The sequence below is a fragment of the Sinocyclocheilus anshuiensis genome, unplaced genomic scaffold, assembly GCF_001515605.1.
Source record: "Sinocyclocheilus anshuiensis isolate Anshui unplaced genomic scaffold, SAMN03320099.WGS_v1.1 scaffold313, whole genome shotgun sequence".
Lineage (NCBI taxonomy): Eukaryota > Metazoa > Chordata > Actinopteri > Cypriniformes > Cyprinidae > Sinocyclocheilus > Sinocyclocheilus anshuiensis.
The window spans coordinates 470,366-480,523 of NW_015536469.1; the positions used below are offsets into that span (position 1 = coordinate 470,366).

The following is a 10,158-nucleotide window of genomic DNA, read 5'->3' on the forward strand; positions in this document are numbered from 1 at the left end:
TGAGTTTAATATTTTTTCACCTTTAACATTGCTTGTGCGTTACAGTGGCTATGATGAACCTCAAAGGAGCGATAGAGATACCTTCAAATTTTTGTGTCATTAAACCAGATTTAACGAGTTTTACACATATTTGAAAAATTTTGCTTAAAAGGCAATATTCTCTTCCATCTTCAAGTACAGTCTTCTTCTAATGTTACTCTATGACAGTATACAGTATACTATATACAGTGGGTACGGAAAGTATTCAGACCCCCTTAAATTTTTCACTCTTTGTTATATTGCAGCCATGAGGATCTGCAAGGAGGAATGGCAGAGGATCCCCAAATCCAGGTGTGAAAAACTTGTTGCATCTTTCCCAAAAAGACTCATGGCTGTATTAGATCAAAAGGGTGCTTCTACTAAATACTGAGCAAAGGGTCTGAATACTTAGGACCATGTGATATTTCAGTTTTTCTTTTTTAATAAATCTGCAAAAATGTCAACGATTCTGTGTTTTTCTGTCAATATGGGGTGCTGTGTGTACATTAATGAGGAAAAAAAATTAACTTCAATGATTTTAGCAAATGGCTGCAATATAACAAAGAGTGAAAAATTTAAGGGGGTCTGAATACTTTCCGTACCCACTGTACCCTCTAACACTGAGAATGCAACATGTACTTAAATTACGAATTGCGTTCTGACACATTTCGAGATGCAATGCATAAAATCAACTTGCATGGAAGCATTTGTGTTCATGTGCTTTCTTAGAGTATGTATTAGACCTAAAGGTTGTGCAACTGTTAGAAACAAATACAGAATATTTATGGAACATTCTAATGATCTTGTTGGCATTTGATAAAAACTCTCAAGTTATTAGGGCAACATCTGGCCTTAAACTGTGTAAACTGTTCTTAAAACCATTTTAAAACAAACACCTAGGTTTAATTCAACTTTCAATGATAAATAAAATGTTTTTAAAGAATTTAGGCAGAAATTTGTTCTGATTCATAAAAAATTGTGAGAATGACGTGAAATTGAGAGGAACATATTTGGAACGTATCTGTTACCGTTTCCACAACGAAAATGGAATCACTGTAACACGATTTTAGAACAAAAATCTCATTATCTGTGATAAACAACAGCGTGAATCACTAATAAACACTATGGACTCCAGGACAAAGGGTGCGGGTCCAAGCGTACGGTCCCCAGATGGACAATAAAGACTTCTTTTTCAATAACCTTTTTTTCAGAAGAGCTAGAACACTGAGGAGTTATATCGGCTCGGGTCTTTCTCAACCCCTTACAAAGCTCCAGTCTGGGTAATCCTTTAGACAAATGAAGAAAATGGGAGCGAGTAATGAAAAAAAAAATTCGGCACCTTCACCTCAGCCCAGCGGGAGACACAAAGGTAGAAGACCTGAACAGCTCTGAGCAGAACAAAGATGCGAGCGTTCATCTAAAGCCCCAGAGTTACTTAGTGACAAGAGAGTGACATAATAAAGTGAAATAAAGAAAGAGAGGTGGATATAAAAGGCAGAGGAAGAAAAGAAGGATGGAGAGGGTTAAAGAAAGACGGAGTGGAAAAAAAGCACAGAAGAAGTGGTGGTGTTGTGGAGGGGGGGGTAAGGTTCTGTAATCCTGGAATAGTGGTAGTCAAGCATCTCCATGGAAACAGGCACAAAGGCCTGTGGTTTCCTATTGATGGCTAATTGTATTCTTCACAGCTCTTTTGTTAATTGTTGTCTGCCCAGCTCCTACTTCCTGCTGGGCCACTACACAAAGGCAGGAACAGAGGGGATTAGAAATGGCACATCGGCTTTGCGCTCTCACCCCTGCGCGGCGATGGCTAGTTGTGTGTGCGCTGAGGGAAAAAGAGACAGAAAGAGACATAAAAACACAGGTCTGGAGTGCTTTGAAGGACTCTGGTGATTCACACTGGCTAACGGGTCCCCGTGCAAATGTCACACGGGGTGTCTGTGACGTAGCCCCTCGTTACAGAGAACTTTAGTACAATGACGCTGCTGTTGGAAAGGTCTTAATTGAGGGTTTGCTCAAAATGTTTAAGTATTGTGTGTCAGGTTTGGCAAGCATGCACATGGCACGCTGCTATTTTTCTGTCATAGCATATTTCACACTTGATTTAAAAAAGGAATACAATTTTAAATTTTTTCCTCCACACTTTTTTGAATTACTGACTTAATTGAATGAAATAAATGTTTTTCTCAGTTCTTTAGATGACATGCAACATATATACATACATTTAGCATTATTTACTCACTCTCATGTCATGGCAAACCATGAAAATTAGTTAGTTTTGGCTTTGAAAACTTACAAAAAGCACTAAAGTTTCATAAAAGTCCATACGACACATTCCAGATCATATACCGCCATATTTTTGTGTCAGGATTAGACTAAAATTGAAATGATTCAAATTGAAATTCAATGTTTTTTTTTTGTAAATAAAAAGTATAAAAATGTGTATGTGCCTTTTCTGAAACGCTGCATACTTGGATATTTTCTTAATTGTGTGCATTAAAGCTGCATTTTAAAAAGCATAGAATGACATTAAAACTTTAAAGCTTAACTTGAAACTACTGCAGGTACTTAGTGGACTTTCAAATTGAAAAAAGTCCTTACAACATATTACAGATCATTTACAGCCATATTTCAGATTTGTGTCAGTATTACACTGAAATAAAATTTTTTTAACAATACTTTTTTTCTTAATAAAAAGTATAAAAATGCATGTTATGCATGCATGTTTTTCCAAAACTCTATGTGGATATTTTCTCATATTGTGTGCATTAAAGCCACATTAACCAAATGATAAAATTATATTAAAGATGAACTTGAAACAGCAGGTACTCATGAATAGAGCATCTCTCTTTCCCCCTTCAAGGATCCCAGCATTTTTCCTTTTGCAAAGGGAAACCCAGAAAGAAGAGCTTTCCCTTTAAGAGGGAGGTGAATGACACGCAGCAGGACCGAGAATGTTGGAAACTGAACACCAGAAAGTCACTCTGGAGTGAAGGGAGGCTGGATCGGCGAGAGTGCGACGCATTCATCAGCTGTGCGCTCGGAGTCTCGGGTTGTGCTGTAAGCCGTTGGTAGACAGAGGCGTATTATTCATTGACACGAGGGGAAACCACATTTTGCATGCGGCGTTATCGATTCTGCGGCCCAGAGACAACGGAAAGACTGAAGGAATAAAGTTTGGGGAGCGCAAAGCGCAGCGCACAGTTCTTTTGGAGTTGGTAAGTGGGCAAATGGCGCTTTGTTTGAAACTTTACGCACGAGTGTTTGGCACGTTCGACACGTTTGTTTCTGTCTGTAGTGAGAGATACAACAAACTAACAGAAGTAGATCAATGGAACGAGGATTTTGATTCACATTATCATCTACCTGAATCACCTTAGCGAGCGTTTTATGCATCCTTAAAGTCAAAATGGCCCGGTTTTATGAACCTGCAGAGTAAACAAAACTCACTGTGACTAATATTTCTGTATCAAATGAACTAGTTTCTTACCTGAAAGTGTTCTGTGGTGTGTGTGTGTCAGAACAGCATGTTTGCTCATACGGTATGATAGGAAATGACAACCTGCTTTCATTGCGTACTCAGTCAATTACTATTGATTGAAAATGTATTTAATGTCCTCTCAAGGCCATTGCAGCAATCCATTGTACATTAAGAAGCAGTTCTTAGTTGTTTTATTTCAAAGAAGTTCCTACTTATTTTGACATGAAATTGTACGCCTGTTATTGAATAGGAAAAGAAGCAAGCGTTTGCAGATATTTGTTTTTATCTTATATATGAGGTGAGCTTATATTGACAAACTTTCTAAAAACAATTAAATGCATTTTTAATTGATGTTTTTGTCTGCTCAGATTGCTTTGTTTGGGTTGTTTAATCACTCATTTCTGAAAGTGAACTGAATACTTATTAATGGGTCTTAAATGACCATTCTTTTGCTTTAAGGTGCATTACCTAAGAACTTATTTTAGGCTCTTATGAAGAAAAATTAAAGAAATTAGCAGCCCACATTAGTAATGCTTGACCCGTATGGGCCTTTCAATGGCTGATGTCGGTATCTAAAGAGCAGGTGGCTCTTTGCTTTGATTTATACAGTTTAATGACAGCAAATAAGATTACACAAAATTTCTGAAATTAAATGAACACAAATTTTGCACTGACAATATATGTTTTCTAACAATGTATATGTTTTCTAATTATTAAAAAAAATTAATCATTAAATGTAATTTATTTAATGTATAATTATTTATATTATCTTATTTTTTATATATAATTTGATATTATTATTCATCACACACAAATATAATTTCATAAAATGTATTAATAATATAAAAACTGTCTATCACTGTACATCAGTAGTTGAATATGACTTTGTTGTTACTTATCTGATTTCAATGGATTACACTCAACTCTGTTTTTATTGGCTCTGAACGTTTTATTTTTTTTTTTCATTTTGAGACTTGCTAAGAGTTGCTATTCAGGCAGGTCTGACAGATTTTCTGTGTGAAGTGAACTGTTGATCTCTCTGCTGAAGAATATCAGCCTTCCGGAATAACCAGAAAGCAGAGCTCCTCAGGGCAGACCGACTGTGGCGCAATCTCTGAATAGGTGTTAAACTTTGATATTGAGCTCCAAGTAGACATTTTATTGTCCCGGTTTGTGTCTGCATGGTTAAATAAGCCTGTCGTGCCAGTGCAGGCAGCATATCCCGCTTTTATCCCGTCAAGAACATCCAGCACCTGAGTTGTGCACCTCCATTGTGAGCGGGCATGTCGACGGATCATTAAAGGGGAAGTTGGTGAAGTGTCAGAGAGTGTTTGGCTTCACAGTGGCTGACTGCGCACAAAGCTGCCTGTCAATAGGGAGTCTCTGACCTTTTGCTTTTTTCCCCCTCGCTTCTACCCATCTTATGTTTACGCTATGCCTTATTTTCCTTCTTTGCATCCCTCTCTGTTTCAGCTCCATTATTACCCATCTCTTTGTACTCCGTTTGAGAGGTGAGGAAACCAGTGGTGGTTCTCTCTAGCTCTCAGTGTGTCTATACATCCGGTCTCTGCAAAGTCTTGAGCCCAGATCACTTCACAGGCTGATTTATACAAACTCTGTGGTGCTCTAATCTGACAATCAAGGCTGAAATTTACATTACAGCTCTTTGGAAGGCAAACATACTGAAAATTAGTTGTTTAATAGCTTTTTTAGTTCTCTTCTGGTTTCTAGTGGCCGACTGATTTTTCCAATGATTGATACCTGGATCAAAGTATGGTCATTATCGTAATGCAGTTTTGACAGCGAAAAGCTGAAATGAGAAGTAAACGACCACTTATTTGACACTATTTTATGAATTAGAATTTTTATTCATTGATAAAGCTGTTGGGATTTTCCAATTAATGCAAGGAAGTAATAATACTCCCATTATTTGTCCAAATGAACATTGTTTTAAAGTGGCCAAGTATCATCAAATTAATTGGCCTGGCCAATATATTGATCTCTCCTTTACTCCTTTCTATATCAAGGCGGACACTACTTTTGTCTTCATATAAAATTATTATATGCTTAAAAAAACTACACTTGGAGTTGTTTTAGACAGGATTGCCATTGCATTTTTGGTCATCTGTCATATTTTTACCTGGATAATTTCAGTAAAAAAAGCCAAAATGCACGATGCAGAAAAAGTTGAAAGAGTTGCGCTGAGAACTTCTGCTGAAACTTTTGCAGCACTGATGGACGGACAACCTCGTGATGTTATTTCCCATAGGCTAGGTTTTCATTCAAACTTTGACCTCTTCTGTTTGGGTCTGCATTGTTTCATTTGTCCTATTGAGCCGGGGTTTGATGAGAGAGAGACAACAATAGCTTGTTAAGTGAGTTTTTCAGGGCTCGCCACAACATCAATGAAATCAAACAGAGCAGGCCAGAGAAGCTCACACTGATAAATGCATTCGATCATAGCGGCTGTCCATCAAATCATCTTCACGCTTTGAGTGCGTCATGTTCAGCCGCTTGAGTTTGGAGTCAAAGAGCTCAGTGTTTTGGGGCCCTGTCAGAAATATGAACTGTAATTCTGTATGTAAAGATCTTAAAACTTCTAAAACATGTTAGATTACTTTGTAAATCTTTGCATGTTTTGTAAATGCCAGCTTACTTCTAGTCAAAGTTTTGTTACGGTGGTTTTGCTCATAATGTTTAGGAACACTGAAGACCTGCTATTAAAAAAACCCTGTAACAGCATGTTATCTTCTCAAAAATGGTTTCCTTTTTAAACTTTAAATGCTGTTGATCATTGTTTCTAAGCAATGCATGTCAGAAGTTAGAAAAATGCACTTTTTTTGCTGTCTTAAACGTTTACTATATTGTACACATTTTTGTCGATCCATCTTAAGTCATTAGCACGTGAGCACGTTACCTTCTATAAATAATCCCTAATCGCAAGTTATCTTGTCCGAAATGGTAAAAGTGCTTTCCGCACGTGAGAGGTGGAAACTGGAAAGTGCCACTCTTCGCCTACATGTTCCCAAAAACCTCCAGTTTTTGTTCCACCTACCCTCTTTACCATGAGATGAGCTCAGACCCACAGCGGAAATTAGACAGACCTCCATTAGAACATTAGAACAGAGAAATTTCAGCACACAATCTGACAGCCGCCCATCAAAACGAGCATCCCTCTCTGTGTTTTGTCATAACAGTCAACTCAGACACTTTAGGTAAGACTTGCTTTGCAAACTTGCGTGCTTTGTGTTCAGTTGTTTTGCATTGTTTTCATGCTTTTACATTTTTTGAATTGTTTTTAGTGCTATCTATTTTTCTATTTTTTAATATTTTATTTAGTTTTGGCAGCACATTTATGCGATTTAGTATTATTTTGCGCCAAATTCCATTTATAAAATATATTTAATTGAAAATTTCAACCTATATTATATTATATTATGTTATGTTATATTATATTATATTATAGAAAACTGTAAGTCTTAAATCTGTTTTGAGTTGAGTAACTGGTTTGATCCTTCATGCTGTGACTGGACTTTTGAATTTATTTAGCATGTGTGTTTGTTCTGCAGCATGTTCTCGGGTTTATTAAAGCATGTGATGGGCAAAAGGTGAAGTTTTATGTGATGCAAGCTTCAACATGACTTTGATTTGGACTGAATATGCTGGTTTGGGTGTGAGCTTAAACAAAGTTGTTCATATAAAATTTTCAGGGGCAAATTGCAGGGTGGATTTATGCCCTGAATGTATAATTGTTTAAATTAGGGAAAGAATTGTGCTGAATGACGTAAAAAATCGAAAGGAGACAAAGAAAAGCAGACAAACATGCACTATTCAAATCTTGCTCAGGTAACAGAAATGTTCCCATGGCTCTAGTTTGTAGGTTGTAGAATCTGGAAAATATAGTCAAAAGTTATTCAAAAATACTCCTGTGGCTAATTCTGGTTAATTAAAAAACAAGTTGATAAAAATTTGTAAAGCTAGTAGTTTAGAAATAATATAATAACACGAAATCATAGGTTTTCATTAATTACTATACTTTTAAATCACTGTATAAAATATTTTAATACAAGTTTTTAATCTCCTACAGAAGTGTTTTAATACATTGAATTCATATGTAAATAATTAATTATTATGTCTTTGCACTAGAAATATAAAAAAGCCACAGTAAATGTAATATTCCATTCGGTTTAATTATTTACATTAATCTGAATAATAACGTCAGTGCAAATATTGTCAACAGATTTGTGTGGGCTTCATTTGTTTGTTTGTCATGTGTAAAAATACAAATGTCTTGCTATGTTCACTTACAGTCGGATAAACTGTCATTCTAATACAGTAAGGTCGCTTTCAGGTGTAATGAATGTGACCAGGAAATAGTCCCGCAGTTATTTGCATGAACTGCAGTGGCCTCCACTGTGACTTCTGAGAACACAGCGTAGTGTTCCTGCGGGGTTGATATTTTAATAGACCGCCGTAGCATCATGATTTGTTTCTTTACAAATTAATCAAGGATTGTTATTTATTAATTCACACTCACACAAACAGTCCACAGATTGCACTGGGGAACTCGGATAATGACAGTTATTTTGAGGTTCGCGAGGTGTAGTGCTGAGAGATCTTTTTTATTGTCTGAAAATACATTCAGGTTGATGTCTTTATGACCTTTTCATTATTACACATGATCTACATTAAAAAAGCGATGTATTTAGGTTCTCAAAAACCACTGTGATTATCTCTACCATGTTAAGTGTGCAAAATCTGTACTAAAAAGAGAGATAATAATATGCTTCAGTGTTATCTGTCTATCTGTCCCCTTTCGAAAGGGGAAATAAGAGATGAGATTTGAAATCATTATTATTCTTTTTACATGTAGATGACTTTACAAATTTAGATTTTTAGTACAATTAGACCACAAACACAAGAAATAGTTCCTTACTAATGTCAAATTCTCAGACCATTTTTTTTAACCACGCTGCTTGACACCTGAGCTTTTCAATGAAAGCGAAATAACATGTTTAGTTCCTTCTCAGATTCACAGTTGACTCATCACTAACAAAGAATCACAGAAATGTAACATTCATCGCTTACAAAGAAAGCAAATGTAGTGAAAGCTTGGGGGAAGCGCCTTTTCCAGAAAGCCGTCCGTTTATGTCACTGTACGTAAGAGGTGACAAATATCACCTCTCTACAGTTGAACCACATTTTTTCAGGTTGGGTTTTAAATGCTGAAGTTTAAGACTGTCTTAAAAGTTTGTATTTGTGTTTGGAAGAGTGACTGCGGAAAAAAAAAGAACTTGCAAGCCAACTTAATTTTACTGCTGACATAGGCAATGTGATAATTAAAGTTTGCGCTTGACTAAAAAAAATGTAGGTGGGCTTTGTAGAAATGAGGGTTGTGTTTGTATGTTAGTGGAAGTGTGTATTTCTCATCTCTAGTTGTGTAAGATGTTTGAGGAGCATCTCTGAGATGTTATCAGAATGTGTGATACTGCATACTGATGTGGCTTTTAAATACAAGCTCAACATTTGCTAGCAGTGACACTTTTTCCAGTCGCTCTTTCCCGTGCTGCATTCGCTCTGTCTTGTTTGTTCACCATTCTTCTACACGACTGGAGACTGTGTTTGACCCAGTCACAGGACTGCTTCTTTTCCCTCTTAGTCAGGTTTTTTGGAGACGTGCAACGCATGTTTTTAGAGTTGATTTACAAGAATAGTTTACCAAAAAAAAAAATTACATTTTGTCCTCATTTACTTTAAAACCAAAGTCATATGGTGAATTTCTGAAGAATTCTAAAGCTCTTTTCAATACAACAGGTTGTAGTGTCCACAATGCAGAAAAAGGGTGGGTTAGAAAATAAACATGAACGTTTCATTTTTGGGTGAAATATTCTTTACATTTTTAGTTGAATAGCTCATAGATAAAACTTCTCACAAGCAGAAGTAAACTTGATGTTCACCCAGTTCTGGATTTTTTTCTCTCACAACATCCCAAATCCTTCTACAGTTCCATCATATCCTTCTGGTCTTCCTCCGTCATGCCTTCTTTTCCCACCTATTAACCGTTGTTTCTCAGCCGTGCGGTGAGTGTGTATCCTGTTTTTGACAGCAGGAGCCCACGTGCTCCATCCTGCACCGGTGAAGTGGCCAGCGGGGCGGGGTGGGGAGGGAGGCGCAGGGTCTCAGGATGTCCTGAAAAAGGTGAAGGTTTCGTCTTCTCTTCCTTTCTGGGTCCACACGTTGAACGATGGAGCTCTGCGATCTGAATGTGCCACCAGGTGGTACCATGAAGAAAAAACGGACGAGTTTCTGCCTGGTTTTAGCTCGATTTGTTCTAGTTTTAAGTAGTTCATGCAAAAATGAAGCTTCTTTCGTTATTTACTCTTCCTCATGTTCTCCATAGTTTTACAACATTTTGATACACTGTAAAAAAAAATATATTTTTTTTGAAGTTGTAAACAAAACAGATTACTAGAGTATGTTTAGTCTTTCTACTTCAAAATTACACATTTAATTCAATGTGTTTGTTGCATTGCATGCAGGGTGCGAACTACGGGGGAGCTAGGGGGAGCTCGGCTCCCCTTAATAAGACATGGGCTCCCCTGAAAACATGATTTATGAAATTTTGGGGGGGTCTCAAAAAAGCCCTCTTTTGGCGCAAGCGC

General features: G+C 36.9%; 1 protein-coding gene across 1 annotated transcript in view; it reads left to right on the forward strand.

The window, feature by feature from the left end:
- The first annotated feature begins 6,653 nt into the window (after window positions 1–6,653).
- LOC107699570 (transcription factor SOX-13-like) overlaps window positions 6,654–10,158 on the forward strand; it is a 13,939-nt gene continuing 10,434 nt past the window's right edge. The window contains exon 1 of the mRNA XM_016500907.1: window positions 6,654–6,711. The gene's annotated coding sequence lies outside the window, so the exon portion shown is untranslated. The remainder of the gene's footprint in view (window positions 6,712–10,158) is intronic.